The 16,246-nt window shown below is 61.5% G+C and overlaps 4 pseudogenes; all 4 read left to right on the top strand.

Moving 5' to 3' along the window:
* The first annotated feature begins 3,866 nt into the window (after window positions 1-3,866).
* Window positions 3,867-3,985, top strand: LOC142863974 (uncharacterized; annotated as a pseudogene).
* Window positions 3,986-7,943: 3,958 nt separating this feature from the next.
* LOC142863975 (uncharacterized) lies at window positions 7,944-8,062 on the top strand (annotated as a pseudogene).
* A 3,932-nt stretch (window positions 8,063-11,994) lies between these two features.
* LOC142863976 (uncharacterized) lies at window positions 11,995-12,113 on the top strand (annotated as a pseudogene).
* A 3,953-nt stretch (window positions 12,114-16,066) lies between these two features.
* Window positions 16,067-16,185, top strand: LOC142863977 (uncharacterized; annotated as a pseudogene).
* The last annotated feature ends 61 nt before the right edge of the window (window positions 16,186-16,246 follow it).

The raw sequence follows: 16,246 nt of genomic DNA on the forward strand, positions 1-16,246 counted from the left end.
CAGCGCCCGCCGCGGTGCCTGGCGCCCCAGCCCGCACCGTGGGGCCTCCTCTTGTCCCGAGCCGCGACACCGCCGCCACGCGGCAGCATGCGTGGCTTCTGGACTGTCAGGTCTCAGACCAAAGGTCTGCTCTGTGGGAACCGACACGCTGGAGGAAACCTTGAGAGTCTGAGAGGGGAGGGAGTTCCCGAAGAAGGCCAGGATGTCATTTTGAGGGAGTATGTGACCAGAACTCCTCCCGTTGCTTTTGGGGTTCTATGGGCTACACGTAGGAATCTCTGGTGGTGGCACCTGATGTTGGGGGATCCGGAGTCACACCCAGACCTGCTCCACAGGCCTCCTTTTACTTTTCTCTTCGGATTCGTTATTTTTTTATTTATTTATTTATTTATTTATTTATTTATTTATTTATTTATTTATTTTTTTTTTTTTTTTTTTTTGAGACAGAGTCTCGGTTTGTTGCCCAGGCTAGAGTGAGTGCCGTGGCGTCAGCCTAGCTCACAGCAACTTCAAACTCCTGGGCTGGAGTGATCCTTCTGCCTCAGCCTCCCGGGTAGCTGGGACTACAGGCATGTGCCACCATGCCCAGCTAATTTTTTATATATATATATATATCAGTTGGCCAATTAATTTCTTTCTATTGATAGTAGAGACGGGGTCTCGCTCTTGCTCAGGCTGGTTTTGAACTCCTGACCTTGAGCAATCCACCCGCCTCGGCCTCCCAAGAGCTAGGATTACAGGCGTGAGCCACAGCGCCCGGCCGGATTCATTATTTTTAAAAAGTGTCTCTTATCTCTATTATTGCATTTTCTTTTCTCTCTCTTTTCAAGCAGATGATGGGAGTCCAAGTATTAAGGTGACATGTGTTGCCCGTGCCCCCCTCTCCCACCCCCGTGTTCTTATTCATTTACCTCTCATGTTGTTCCAGCGTATTGTGGGGGTACCAATGTTAAGGTCGGGTGCGTTGCCCTCTCCCAGCCTCCCCCCTCGGGTCAGAGCTTCAAGTGCGCCCATCCCCCAGTCGGTGCGCACCCACCGCATTCCTAATGGATGTGTATGCCCATCCCCTCCCCACACCCGCCCGACACCCACCCGATGAAGGTGATTCCTCTGTGTCCACTTAGGTGTCCATCAGTTCGTACCCATTTGCTGGTGAGCGTGAGCACGTGGTGCTCGTGTGTCCATTCTTGGGATACTTGGCTTACTGGAACGGGTTCCAGCTCTGGCCAGGAGAACCACGAGAGGTGCCCCCTCACCGCTGCTCCTCATAGCCGAATAGCACTCCGTGGTGTCCACGCGCCACATTTCATTTACGCACTCGTGGGTCGATGGGCACTCGGGTCGCTTCCAGGTCTTTGCGATTGTGACTTGTGCCCTGACTCTAACCCTAACCCTTACCCAGCCCGTCTCCTCCACGGCCCCTGCCTGACTGACTCCTTCCCGCCCGGCCTGTCACCTGTCACCGTCCTCTGCCCCTGCCTGACACGCTCCTCCCCGCCCGGGCTGTCACCGTCCTCGGCCCCTGCCTGACGGGGCTCCTCCGTCGCCTGGGCCTTCCAAGGGCTTGGTGTGGACGCTGGTTCCAGGACGCCCTCCCAGGAAGCCGGTAGCAGGGCGGCTGCGGCGTCTCCCGCAACCCAACCGTCCGACGGCCGGCCGGCCAGCCGGCCGCCCGTCCCTAAGTGGCCTGCGGGGGACGTGCTCCCGCTGTGCCGTGGGGGCCCAGCCTGGTGTCTTCTCTGAGGCCCCGCGGCTGCCGCTCCCCGCAAGGGGAGAGCCGCGGAGGTGGGGACCGCCTCCTCATGGGGACGTACACCCAGCTCTCCACGTCGGATTCCGGGGCTCTCTGTCCTGCCAGAAGGCCCAGCTGGCCTGCGGGTCCTTAGAGTGGCAAAAACATCCGAAAACTGAGATTGAGGGTCTGGTGGGTGTCTGCACTTTTGTGCTGGGCACCCCAGGGAGGCCCGGGGGCTGGCTGGACAACGCGGTCTGCTGGGCTGGGGGGGGGGTTTGGAGGAGCAACTGATGCCCTTTGCACTTTGGGTAGCAAGTGTCTGAGGTGTCTCTGGGCCCTGCGCCATGTGGGGGCGGGGGCGGGGGCGGGGTGGGAGGAGGAGGAGGAGGAGGAGGACGAGGAGGAGGAGGCGGGAAGGGCTGTGGCCTGCAGTCGTGTTCCCCGGGGTGGCACGGCATGTGGCTTCTTCCACAGGCTGCTTGGCCTGGGCTCCCTGCACCTGGGCCTTTGGAGGACTGGCCCTGTGCTTGCCAACACTTCCTGCAGGGACCCAGAGCTGGGAGGTTGCATCTCTCAGCCCTGGGTCGGGCAGAGCCCCAGCGGGCCATGCCCACAAGCTCTCTCAGCACGGGTCCCCCAGAAGGCTCCTTTGGGACCAGGATTCTCTTGCGGGTGACTCTTTAAGGTCTGGCCCCTGGATGGAGGGGCACCAGGAGTAGAGGAGCAGGAAGGGGAAGGGGGTGGCCATGCGAGGGGACACTTTCAGGCCAAGTCCCAGCTTCAGCCTGATCCTCCTAGGAACCCCGGGGTGTACATCACACCTCCTGGTTGCCCCGCTCTGAGACAAGGAGCCGGGCTTCGCATTCCCACAGCAGCCAGTCGTGGGCTGAGGACACCTGGGGCGTTGGGAACTCCCTGGCTTCTCCTTGGATTAACATCTGGAGCTGCTTGGGAATCGTGCCGCCACACACACCCGAGTGCAGGTGTCTTCTGCACAGACTGCGGGCCTCGCTCTTCTGAATGCCGCTAGCTCGCCACCCACCCACGGGTGACCCTGGTCAGGGTACTTTCTCTCAGGGGCAGACTCTGATCAGGGCGGGCTACCAGTGTCTCTGTTTGCTCCTTTCTTTCTTCCATTTCGGGAAAGGCTTCCTTACTGGGTGTGGAAATCTCCAATGCCTTTCCTCGCCTATTCTGTCAGCTTTCAAATTCTCTTTCAGTTGCCACCCTCACAGATGGATTAGGAAACTCTTTCCGGTGCACTCATTAGTGAAATGACCTCAATGACGCTGGAATCCAATATCTAGTCGCCGATTTTTAGCGAGTCCACACGCCAGGGTGGTTGGGGTCCAATGCAGCCCCTGCCAGGCCCAGGCCCCTTGGACTGGGCCACAGGAGGACACAGAGGAGCGTCCCGGCCCCCACGGTAGCGTTGCCGGCAGTTCTCCAAGGGCTTGGGGGTTTTCCAGAGGGAGGAGATGGAGGGGACTGATTTCTTCAGCGCCCCACAAACCACGCCACCCCACCCCACCCATGGGACACATCCCGAGAGAGAGAGAGAGAGAGAGAGAGAGAGAGAGAGAGAGAGAGAGAGAGAGAGAGAGAGAGAGAGACGCCCCATACACTCGCTCCCCTCCCCCGTGCGCTGTGCCCCAGCCCTGGCCCGGGGGAATAGGCGGCCGCCTGGCCACAGGGCGCGGGGCGCAGCTGAAAGGGGTTGTGGGGGAGGGCGGCCCCTGGCTGGGGTCAAAGGGCGAGCGCCCCGCCCGCCCATGCGCAGTCAGCGCGCTGGGGGTGGGGGCGGGGAGGTGAAGGAGGCCAGGCGAGGAGAGGAGGGGGGCTGGAAGGTCTCCACCTTGGCGGGTCCAGCCGTGGAGGCGCATCTTGTGTGAGTGTGAGTGAGTGAGTGAGTGTGAGTGTGAGTGTGTGTGTATAGAGAGACAGCCCCCAACCCCGGCCCGCCGCTCCCTGCCCGCCCCGCCTGTCACCCCCGCCCGCCGGACCCGGCCGGCGAACTCAACAGGCCCGGCCCGGCGCGGGTCAGCGCCGGCGCGGGGCCTGGGGCGGGAGGAGGCGGCGGGGAAGCGCAGAGAGGCTCGGCTTCTTGAGCGGGGCAGGGGCGCCCTCCGGCGTCCACGGCCACACCACCCTGAACGCGCCCGATCTCCTCTGGTCTCGGAAGCTAAGCAGGGTCGGGCCTGGTTAGAACTTGGATGGGAGACCGCCCGGGAATACCGGGTGCCTTAGGCTTCTTCTTCTTCTTTTTTTTTTTTTTTTGCCTCTGGTTCTGTCGCGTTTCTGGGAGTGCGGGGGCGGCCCGGGGTGGGGGTGACCCCCACCCTCAGCGCCCGCCGCGGTGCCTGGCGCCCCAGCCCGCACCGTGGGGCCTCCTCTTGTCCCGAGCCGCGACACCGCCGCCACGCGGCAGCATGCGTGGCTTCTGGACTGTCAGGTCTCAGACCAAAGGTCTGCTCTGTGGGAACCGACACGCTGGAGGAAACCTTGAGAGTCTGAGAGGGGAGGGAGTTCCCGAAGAAGGCCAGGATGTCATTTTGAGGGAGTATGTGACCAGAACTCCTCCCGTTGCTTTTGGGGTTCTATGGGCTACACGTAGGAATCTCTGGTGGTGGCACCTGATGTTGGGGGATCCGGAGTCACACCCAGACCTGCTCCACAGGCCTCCTTTTACTTTTCTCTTCGGATTCGTTATTTTATTTATTTATTTATTTATTTATTTATTTATTTATTTATTTATTTATTTATTTATTTATTTTTTTGAGACAGAGTCTCGGTTTGTTGCCCAGGCTAGAGTGAGTGCCGTGGCGTCAGCCTAGCTCACAGCAACTTCAAACTCCTGGGCTGGAGTGATCCTTCTGCCTCAGCCTCCCGGGTAGCTGGGACTACAGGCATGTGCCACCATGCCCAGCTAATTTTTTATATATATATATATATCAGTTGGCCAATTAATTTCTTTCTATTGATAGTAGAGACGGGGTCTCGCTCTTGCTCAGGCTGGTTTTGAACTCCTGACCTTGAGCAATCCACCCGCCTCGGCCTCCCAAGAGCTAGGATTACAGGCGTGAGCCACAGCGCCCGGCCGGATTCATTATTTTTAAAAAGTGTCTCTTATCTCTATTATTGCATTTTCTTTTCTCTCTCTTTTCAAGCAGATGATGGGAGTCCAAGTATTAAGGTGACATGTGTTGCCCGTGCCCCCCTCTCCCACCCCCGTGTTCTTATTCATTTACCTCTCATGTTGTTCCAGCGTATTGTGGGGGTACCAATGTTAAGGTCGGGTGCGTTGCCCTCTCCCAGCCTCCCCCCTCGGGTCAGAGCTTCAAGTGCGCCCATCCCCCAGTCGGTGCGCACCCACCGCATTCCTAATGGATGTGTATGCCCATCCCCTCCCCACACCCGCCCGACACCCACCCGATGAAGGTGATTCCTCTGTGTCCACTTAGGTGTCCATCAGTTCGTACCCATTTGCTGGTGAGCGTGAGCACGTGGTGCTTGTGTGTCCATTCTTGGGATACTTGGCTTACTGGAACGGGTTCCAGCTCTGGCCAGGAGAACCACGAGAGGTGCCCCCTCACCGCTGCTCCTCATAGCCGAATAGCACTCCGTGGTGTCCACGCGCCACATTTCATTTACGCACTCGTGGGTCGATGGGCACTCGGGTCGCTTCCAGGTCTTTGCGATTGTGACTTGTGCCCTGACTCTAACCCTAACCCTTACCCAGCCCGTCTCCTCCACGGCCCCTGCCTGACTGACTCCTTCCCGCCCGGCCTGTCACCTGTCACCGTCCTCTGCCCCTGCCTGACACGCTCCTCCCCGCCCGGGCTGTCACCGTCCTCGGCCCCTGCCTGACGGGGCTCCTCCGTCGCCTGGGCCTTCCAAGGGCTTGGTGTGGACGCTGGTTCCAGGACGCCCTCCCAGGAAGCCGGTAGCAGGGCGGCTGCGGCGTCTCCCGCAACCCAACCGTCCGACGGCCGGCCGGCCGGCCGCCCGTCCCTAAGTGGCCTGCGGGGGACGTGCTCCCGCTGTGCCGTGGGGGCCCAGCCTGGTGTCTTCTCTGAGGCCCCGCGGCTGCCGCTCCCCGCAAGGGGAGAGCCGCGGAGGTGGGGACCGCCTCCTCATGGGGACGTACACCCAGCTCTCCACGTCGGATTCCGGGGCTCTCTGTCCTGCCAGAAGGCCCAGCTGGCCTGCGGGTCCTTAGAGTGGCAAAAACATCCGAAAACTGAGATTGAGGGTCTGGTGGGTGTCTGCACTTTTGTGCTGGGCACCCCAGGGAGGCCCGGGGGCTGGCTGGACAACGCGGTCTGCTGGGCTGGGGGGGGGGTTTGGAGGAGCAACTGATGCCCTTTGCACTTTGGGTAGCAAGTGTCTGAGGTGTCTCTGGGCCCTGCGCCATGTGGGGGCGGGGGCGGGGGCGGGGTGGGAGGAGGAGGAGGAGGAGGAGGACGAGGAGGAGGAGGCGGGAAGGGCTGTGGCCTGCAGTCGTGTTCCCCGGGGTGGCACGGCATGTGGCTTCTTCCACAGGCTGCTTGGCCTGGGCTCCCTGCACCTGGGCCTTTGGAGGACTGGCCCTGTGCTTGCCAACACTTCCTGCAGGGACCCAGAGCTGGGAGGTTGCATCTCTCAGCCCTGGGTCGGGCAGAGCCCCAGCGGGCCATGCCCACAAGCTCTCTCAGCACGGGTCCCCCAGAAGGCTCCTTTGGGACCAGGATTCTCTTGCGGGTGACTCTTTAAGGTCTGGCCCCTGGATGGAGGGGCACCAGGAGTAGAGGAGCAGGAAGGGGAAGGGGGTGGCCATGCGAGGGGACACTTTCAGGCCAAGTCCCAGCTTCAGCCTGATCCTCCTAGGAACCCCGGGGTGTACATCACACCTCCTGGTTGCCCCGCTCTGAGACAAGGAGCCGGGCTTCGCATTCCCACAGCAGCCAGTCGTGGGCTGAGGACACCTGGGGCGTTGGGAACTCCCTGGCTTCTCCTTGGATTAACATCTGGAGCTGCTTGGGAATCGTGCCGCCACACACACCCGAGTGCAGGTGTCTTCTGCACAGACTGCGGGCCTCGCTCTTCTGAATGCCGCTAGCTCGCCACCCACCCACGGGTGACCCTGGTCAGGGTACTTTCTCTCAGGGGCAGACTCTGATCCGGGCGGGCTACCGGTGTCTCTGTTTGCTCCTTTCTTTCTTCCATTTCGGGAAAGGCTTCCTTACTGGGTGTGGAAATCTCCAATGCCTTTCCTCGCCTATTCTGTCAGCTTTCAAATTCTCTTTCAGTTGCCACCCTCACAGATGGATTAGGAAACTCTTTCCGGTGCACTCATTAGTGAAATGACCTCAATGACGCTGGAATCCAATATCTAGTCGCCGATTTTTAGCGAGTCCACACGCCAGGGTGGTTGGGGTCCAATGCAGCCCCTGCCAGGCCCAGGCCCCTTGGACTGGGCCACAGGAGGACACAGAGGAGCGTCCCGGCCCCCACGGTAGCGTTGCCGGCAGTTCTCCAAGGGCTTGGGGGTTTTCCAGAGGGAGGAGATGGAGGGGACTGATTTCTTCAGCGCCCCACAAACCACGCCACCCCACCCCACCCATGGGACACATCCCGAGAGAGAGAGAGAGAGAGAGAGAGAGAGAGAGAGAGAGAGAGAGAGAGAGAGAGAGAGAGAGAGAGAGAGACGCCCCATACACTCGCTCCCCTCCCCCGTGCGCTGTGCCCCAGCCCTGGCCCGGGGGAATAGGCGGCCGCCCGGCCACAGGGCGCGGGGCGCAGCTGAAAGGGGTTGTGGGGAGGGCGGCCCCTGGCTGGGGTCAAAGGGCGAGCGCCCCGCCCGCCCGCCCGTGCGCAGTCAGCGCGCTGGGGGTGGGGGCGGGGAGGTGAAGGAGGCCAGGCGAGGAGAGGAGGGGGGCTGGAAGGTCTCCACCTTGGCGGGTCCAGCCGTGGAGGCGCATCTTGTGTGAGTGTGAGTGAGTGAGTGAGTGTGAGTGTGAGTGTGTGTGTATAGAGAGACAGCCCCCAACCCCGGCCCGCCGCTCCCTGCCCGCCCCGCCTGTCACCCCCGCCCGCCGGACCCGGCCGGCGAACTCAACAGGCCCGGCCCGGCGCGGGTCAGCGCCGGCGCGGGGCCTGGGGCGGGAGGAGGCGGCGGGGAAGCGCAGAGAGGCTCGGCTTCTTGAGCGGGGCAGGGGCGCCCTCCGGCGTCCACGGCCACACCACCCTGAACGCGCCCGATCTCCTCTGGTCTCGGAAGCTAAGCAGGGTCGGGCCTGGTTAGAACTTGGATGGGAGACCGCCCGGGAATACCGGGTGCCTTAGGCTTCTTCTTCTTCTTTTTTTTTTTTTTTTGCCTCTGGTTCTGTCGCGTTTCTGGGAGTGCGGGGGCGGCCCGGGGTGGGGGTGACCCCCACCCTCAGCGCCCGCCGCGGTGCCTGGCGCCCCAGCCCGCACCGTGGGGCCTCCTCTTGTCCCGAGCCGCGACACCGCCGCCACGCGGCAGCATGCGTGGCTTCTGGACTGTCAGGTCTCAGACCAAAGGTCTGCTCTGTGGGAACCGACACGCTGGAGGAAACCTTGAGAGTCTGAGAGGGGAGGGAGTTCCCGAAGAAGGCCAGGATGTCATTTTGAGGGAGTATGTGACCAGAACTCCTCCCGTTGCTTTTGGGGTTCTATGGGCTACACGTAGGAATCTCTGGTGGTGGCACCTGATGTTGGGGGATCCGGAGTCACACCCAGACCTGCTCCACAGGCCTCCTTTTACTTTTCTCTTCGGATTCGTTATTTTTTTATTTATTTATTTATTTATTTATTTATTTATTTATTTATTTATTTTTTTTTTTTTTTTTGAGACAGAGTCTCGGTTTGTTGCCCAGGCTAGAGTGAGTGCCGTGGCGTCAGCCTAGCTCACAGCAACTTCAAACTCCTGGGCTGGAGTGATCCTTCTGCCTCAGCCTCCCGGGTAGCTGGGACTACAGGCATGTGCCACCATGCCCAGCTAATTTTTTATATATATATATATATCAGTTGGCCAATTAATTTCTTTCTATTGATAGTAGAGACGGGGTCTCGCTCTTGCTCAGGCTGGTTTTGAACTCCTGACCTTGAGCAATCCACCCGCCTCGGCCTCCCAAGAGCTAGGATTACAGGCGTGAGCCACAGCGCCCGGCCGGATTCATTATTTTTAAAAAGTGTCTCTTATCTCTATTATTGCATTTTCTTTTCTCTCTCTTTTCAAGCAGATGATGGGAGTCCAAGTATTAAGGTGACATGTGTTGCCCGTGCCCCCCTCTCCCACCCCCGTGTTCTTATTCATTTACCTCTCATGTTGTTCCAGCGTATTGTGGGGGTACCAATGTTAAGGTCGGGTGCGTTGCCCTCTCCCAGCCTCCCCCCTCGGGTCAGAGCTTCAAGTGCGCCCATCCCCCAGTCGGTGCGCACCCACCGCATTCCTAATGGATGTGTATGCCCATCCCCTCCCCACACCCGCCCGACACCCACCCGATGAAGGTGATTCCTCTGTGTCCACTTAGGTGTCCATCAGTTCGTACCCATTTGCTGGTGAGCGTGAGCACGTGGTGCTCGTGTGTCCATTCTTGGGATACTTGGCTTACTGGAACGGGTTCCAGCTCTGGCCAGGAGAACCACGAGAGGTGCCCCCTCACCGCTGCTCCTCATAGCCGAATAGCACTCCGTGGTGTCCACGCGCCACATTTCATTTACGCACTCGTGGGTCGATGGGCACTCGGGTCGCTTCCAGGTCTTTGCGATTGTGACTTGTGCCCTGACTCTAACCCTAACCCTTACCCAGCCCGTCTCCTCCACGGCCCCTGCCTGACTGACTCCTTCCCGCCCGGCCTGTCACCTGTCACCGTCCTCTGCCCCTGCCTGACACGCTCCTCCCCGCCCGGGCTGTCACCGTCCTCGGCCCCTGCCTGACGGGGCTCCTCCGTCGCCTGGGCCTTCCAAGGGCTTGGTGTGGACGCTGGTTCCAGGACGCCCTCCCAGGAAGCCGGTAGCAGGGCGGCTGCGGCGTCTCCCGCAACCCAACCGTCCGACGGCCGGCCGGCCGGCCGCCCGTCCCTAAGTGGCCTGCGGGGGACGTGCTCCCGCTGTGCCGTGGGGGCCCAGCCTGGTGTCTTCTCTGAGGCCCCGCGGCTGCCGCTCCCCGCAAGGGGAGAGCCGCGGAGGTGGGGACCGCCTCCTCATGGGGACGTACACCCAGCTCTCCACGTCGGATTCCGGGGCTCTCTGTCCTGCCAGAAGGCCCAGCTGGCCTGCGGGTCCTTAGAGTGGCAAAAACATCCGAAAACTGAGATTGAGGGTCTGGTGGGTGTCTGCACTTTTGTGCTGGGCACCCCAGGGAGGCCCGGGGGCTGGCTGGACAACGCGGTCTGCTGGGCTGGGGGGGGGGGTTTGGAGGAGCAACTGATGCCCTTTGCACTTTGGGTAGCAAGTGTCTGAGGTGTCTCTGGGCCCTGCGCCATGTGGGGGCGGGGGCGGGGGCGGGGTGGGAGGAGGAGGAGGAGGAGGAGGACGAGGAGGAGGAGGCGGGAAGGGCTGTGGCCTGCAGTCGTGTTCCCCGGGGTGGCACGGCATGTGGCTTCTTCCACAGGCTGCTTGGCCTGGGCTCCCTGCACCTGGGCCTTTGGAGGACTGGCCCTGTGCTTGCCAACACTTCCTGCAGGGACCCAGAGCTGGGAGGTTGCATCTCTCAGCCCTGGGTCGGGCAGAGCCCCAGCGGGCCATGCCCACAAGCTCTCTCAGCACGGGTCCCCCAGAAGGCTCCTTTGGGACCAGGATTCTCTTGCGGGTGACTCTTTAAGGTCTGGCCCCTGGATGGAGGGGCACCAGGAGTAGAGGAGCAGGAAGGGGAAGGGGGTGGCCATGCGAGGGGACACTTTCAGGCCAAGTCCCAGCTTCAGCCTGATCCTCCTAGGAACCCCGGGGTGTACATCACACCTCCTGGTTGCCCCGCTCTGAGACAAGGAGCCGGGCTTCGCATTCCCACAGCAGCCAGTCGTGGGCTGAGGACACCTGGGGCGTTGGGAACTCCCTGGCTTCTCCTTGGATTAACATCTGGAGCTGCTTGGGAATCGTGCCGCCACACACACCCGAGTGCAGGTGTCTTCTGCACAGACTGCGGGCCTCGCTCTTCTGAATGCCGCTAGCTCGCCACCCACCCACGGGTGACCCTGGTCAGGGTACTTTCTCTCAGGGGCAGACTCTGATCCGGGCGGGCTACCGGTGTCTCTGTTTGCTCCTTTCTTTCTTCCATTTCGGGAAAGGCTTCCTTACTGGGTGTGGAAATCTCCAATGCCTTTCCTCGCCTATTCTGTCAGCTTTCAAATTCTCTTTCAGTTGCCACCCTCACAGATGGATTAGGAAACTCTTTCCGGTGCACTCATTAGTGAAATGACCTCAATGACGCTGGAATCCAATATCTAGTCGCCGATTTTTAGCGAGTCCACACGCCAGGGTGGTTGGGGTCCAATGCAGCCCCTGCCAGGCCCAGGCCCCTTGGACTGGGCCACAGGAGGACACAGAGGAGCGTCCCGGCCCCCACGGTAGCGTTGCCGGCAGTTCTCCAAGGGCTTGGGGGTTTTCCAGAGGGAGGAGATGGAGGGGACTGATTTCTTCAGCGCCCCACAAACCACGCCACCCCACCCCACCCATGGGACACATCCCGAGAGAGAGAGAGAGAGAGAGAGAGAGAGAGAGAGAGAGAGAGAGAGACGCCCCATACACTCGCTCCCCTCCCCCGTGCGCTGTGCCCCAGCCCTGGCCCGGGGGAATAGGCGGCCGCCCGGCCACAGGGCGCGGGGCGCAGCTGAAAGGGGTTGTGGGGAGGGCGGCCCCTGGCTGGGGTCAAAGGGCGAGCGCCCCGCCCGCCCGCCCGTGCGCAGTCAGCGCGCTGGGGGTGGGGGCGGGGAGGTGAAGGAGGCCAGGCGAGGAGAGGAGGGGGGCTGGAAGGTCTCCACCTTGGCGGGTCCAGCCGTGGAGGCGCATCTTGTGTGAGTGTGAGTGAGTGAGTGAGTGTGAGTGTGAGTGTGTGTGTATAGAGAGACAGCCCCCAACCCCGGCCCGCCGCTCCCTGCCCGCCCCGCCTGTCACCCCCGCCCGCCGGACCCGGCCGGCGAACTCAACAGGCCCGGCCCGGCGCGGGTCAGCGCCGGCGCGGGGCCTGGGGCGGGAGGAGGCGGCGGGGAAGCGCAGAGAGGCTCGGCTTCTTGAGCGGGGCAGGGGCGCCCTCCGGCGTCCACGGCCACACCACCCTGAACGCGCCCGATCTCCTCTGGTCTCGGAAGCTAAGCAGGGTCGGGCCTGGTTAGAACTTGGATGGGAGACCGCCCGGGAATACCGGGTGCCTTAGGCTTCTTCTTCTTCTTTTTTTTTTTTTTTTGCCTCTGGTTCTGTCGCGTTTCTGGGAGTGCGGGGGCGGCCCGGGGTGGGGGTGACCCCCACCCTCAGCGCCCGCCGCGGTGCCTGGCGCCCCAGCCCGCACCGTGGGGCCTCCTCTTGTCCCGAGCCGCGACACCGCCGCCACGCGGCAGCATGCGTGGCTTCTGGACTGTCAGGTCTCAGACCAAAGGTCTGCTCTGTGGGAACCGACACGCTGGAGGAAACCTTGAGAGTCTGAGAGGGGAGGGAGTTCCCGAAGAAGGCCAGGATGTCATTTTGAGGGAGTATGTGACCAGAACTCCTCCCGTTGCTTTTGGGGTTCTATGGGCTACACGTAGGAATCTCTGGTGGTGGCACCTGATGTTGGGGGATCCGGAGTCACACCCAGACCTGCTCCACAGGCCTCCTTTTACTTTTCTCTTCGGATTCGTTATTTTTTTATTTATTTATTTATTTATTTATTTATTTATTTATTTATTTTTTTTTTTTTTTTTGAGACAGAGTCTCGGTTTGTTGCCCAGGCTAGAGTGAGTGCCGTGGCGTCAGCCTAGCTCACAGCAACTTCAAACTCCTGGGCTGGAGTGATCCTTCTGCCTCAGCCTCCCGGGTAGCTGGGACTACAGGCATGTGCCACCATGCCCAGCTAATTTTTTATATATATATATATATCAGTTGGCCAATTAATTTCTTTCTATTGATAGTAGAGACGGGGTCTCGCTCTTGCTCAGGCTGGTTTTGAACTCCTGACCTTGAGCAATCCACCCGCCTCGGCCTCCCAAGAGCTAGGATTACAGGCGTGAGCCACAGCGCCCGGCCGGATTCATTATTTTTAAAAAGTGTCTCTTATCTCTATTATTGCATTTTCTTTTCTCTCTCTTTTCAAGCAGATGATGGGAGTCCAAGTATTAAGGTGACATGTGTTGCCCGTGCCCCCCTCTCCCACCCCCGTGTTCTTATTCATTTACCTCTCATGTTGTTCCAGCGTATTGTGGGGGTACCAATGTTAAGGTCGGGTGCGTTGCCCTCTCCCAGCCTCCCCCCTCGGGTCAGAGCTTCAAGTGCGCCCATCCCCCAGTCGGTGCGCACCCACCGCATTCCTAATGGATGTGTATGCCCATCCCCTCCCCACACCCGCCCGACACCCACCCGATGAAGGTGATTCCTCTGTGTCCACTTAGGTGTCCATCAGTTCGTACCCATTTGCTGGTGAGCGTGAGCACGTGGTGCTCGTGTGTCCATTCTTGGGATACTTGGCTTACTGGAACGGGTTCCAGCTCTGGCCAGGAGAACCACGAGAGGTGCCCCCTCACCGCTGCTCCTCATAGCCGAATAGCACTCCGTGGTGTCCACGCGCCACATTTCATTTACGCACTCGTGGGTCGATGGGCACTCGGGTCGCTTCCAGGTCTTTGCGATTGTGACTTGTGCCCTGACTCTAACCCTAACCCTTACCCAGCCCGTCTCCTCCACGGCCCCTGCCTGACTGACTCCTTCCCGCCCGGCCTGTCACCTGTCACCGTCCTCTGCCCCTGCCTGACACGCTCCTCCCCGCCCGGGCTGTCACCGTCCTCGGCCCCTGCCTGACGGGGCTCCTCCGTCGCCTGGGCCTTCCAAGGGCTTGGTGTGGACGCTGGTTCCAGGACGCCCTCCCAGGAAGCCGGTAGCAGGGCGGCTGCGGCGTCTCCCGCAACCCAACCGTCCGACGGCCGGCCGGCCGGCCGCCCGTCCCTAAGTGGCCTGCGGGGGACGTGCTCCCGCTGTGCCGTGGGGGCCCAGCCTGGTGTCTTCTCTGAGGCCCCGCGGCTGCCGCTCCCCGCAAGGGGAGAGCCGCGGAGGTGGGGACCGCCTCCTCATGGGGACGTACACCCAGCTCTCCACGTCGGATTCCGGGGCTCTCTGTCCTGCCAGAAGGCCCAGCTGGCCTGCGGGTCCTTAGAGTGGCAAAAACATCCGAAAACTGAGATTGAGGGTCTGGTGGGTGTCTGCACTTTTGTGCTGGGCACCCCAGGGAGGCCCGGGGGCTGGCTGGACAACGCGGTCTGCTGGGCTGGGGGGGGGGGGTTTGGAGGAGCAACTGATGCCCTTTGCACTTTGGGTAGCAAGTGTCTGAGGTGTCTCTGGGCCCTGCGCCATGTGGGGGCGGGGGCGGGGGCGGGGTGGGAGGAGGAGGAGGAGGAGGAGGACGAGGAGGAGGAGGCGGGAAGGGCTGTGGCCTGCAGTCGTGTTCCCCGGGGTGGCACGGCATGTGGCTTCTTCCACAGGCTGCTTGGCCTGGGCTCCCTGCACCTGGGCCTTTGGAGGACTGGCCCTGTGCTTGCCAACACTTCCTGCAGGGACCCAGAGCTGGGAGGTTGCATCTCTCAGCCCTGGGTCGGGCAGAGCCCCAGCGGGCCATGCCCACAAGCTCTCTCAGCACGGGTCCCCCAGAAGGCTCCTTTGGGACCAGGATTCTCTTGCGGGTGACTCTTTAAGGTCTGGCCCCTGGATGGAGGGGCACCAGGAGTAGAGGAGCAGGAAGGGGAAGGGGGTGGCCATGCGAGGGGACACTTTCAGGCCAAGTCCCAGCTTCAGCCTGATCCTCCTAGGAACCCCGGGGTGTACATCACACCTCCTGGTTGCCCCGCTCTGAGACAAGGAGCCGGGCTTCGCATTCCCACAGCAGCCAGTCGTGGGCTGAGGACACCTGGGGCGTTGGGAACTCCCTGGCTTCTCCTTGGATTAACATCTGGAGCTGCTTGGGAATCGTGCCGCCACACACACCCGAGTGCAGGTGTCTTCTGCACAGACTGCGGGCCTCGCTCTTCTGAATGCCGCTAGCTCGCCACCCACCCACGGGTGACCCTGGTCAGGGTACTTTCTCTCAGGGGCAGACTCTGATCCGGGCGGGCTACCGGTGTCTCTGTTTGCTCCTTTCTTTCTTCCATTTCGGGAAAGGCTTCCTTACTGGGTGTGGAAATCTCCAATGCCTTTCCTCGCCTATTCTGTCAGCTTTCAAATTCTCTTTCAGTTGCCACCCTCACAGATGGATTAGGAAACTCTTTCCGGTGCACTCATTAGTGAAATGACCTCAATGACGCTGGAATCCAATATCTAGTCGCCGATTTTTAGCGAGTCCACACGCCAGGGTGGTTGGGGTCCAATGCAGCCCCTGCCAGGCCCAGGCCCCTTGGACTGGGCCACAGGAGGACACAGAGGAGCGTCCCGGCCCCCACGGTAGCGTTGCCGGCAGTTCTCCAAGGGCTTGGGGGTTTTCCAGAGGGAGGAGATGGAGGGGACTGATTTCTTCAGCGCCCCACAAACCACGCCACCCCACCCCACCCATGGGACACATCCCGAGAGAGAGAGAGAGAGAGAGAGAGAGAGAGAGAGAGAGAGAGAGAGAGAGAGAGAGAGAGAGAGAGAGAGACGCCCCATACACTCGCTCCCCTCCCCCGTGCGCTGTGCCCCAGCCCTGGCCCGGGGGAATAGGCGGCCGCCCGGCCACAGGGCGCGGGGCGCAGCTGAAAGGGGTTGTGGGGAGGGCGGCCCCTGGCTGGGGTCAAAGGGCGAGCGCCCCGCCCGCCCGCCCGTGCGCAGTCAGCGCGCTGGGGGTGGGGGCGGGGAGGTGAAGGAGGCCAGGCGAGGAGAGGAGGGGGGCTGGAAGGTCTCCACCTTGGCGGGTCCAGCCGTGGAGGCGCATCTTGTGTGAGTGTGAGTGAGTGAGTGAGTGTGAGTGTGAGTGTGTGTGTATAGAGAGACAGCCCCCAACCCCGGCCCGCCGCTCCCTGCCCGCCCCGCCTGTCACCCCCGCCCGCCGGACCCGGCCGGCGAACTCAACAGGCCCGGCCCGGCGCGGGTCAGCGCCGGCGCGGGGCCTGGGGCGGGAGGAGGCGGCGGGGAAGCGCAGAGAGGCTCGGCTTCTTGAGCGGGGCAGGGGCGCCCTCCGGCGTCCACGGCCACACCACCCTGAACGCGCCCGATCTCCTCTGGTCTCGGAAGCTAAGCAGGGTCGGGCCTGGTTAGAACTTGGATGGGAGACCGCCCGGGAATACCGGGTGCCTTAGGCTTCTTCTTCTTCTTTTTTTTTTTTTTTTGCCTCTGGTTCTGTCGCGTTTCTGGGAGTGCGGG

This window comes from Microcebus murinus, chromosome 23 (assembly GCF_040939455.1).
Source record: "Microcebus murinus isolate Inina chromosome 23, M.murinus_Inina_mat1.0, whole genome shotgun sequence".
In the NCBI taxonomy this organism is placed as follows: Eukaryota; Metazoa; Chordata; class Mammalia; order Primates; family Cheirogaleidae; genus Microcebus; species Microcebus murinus.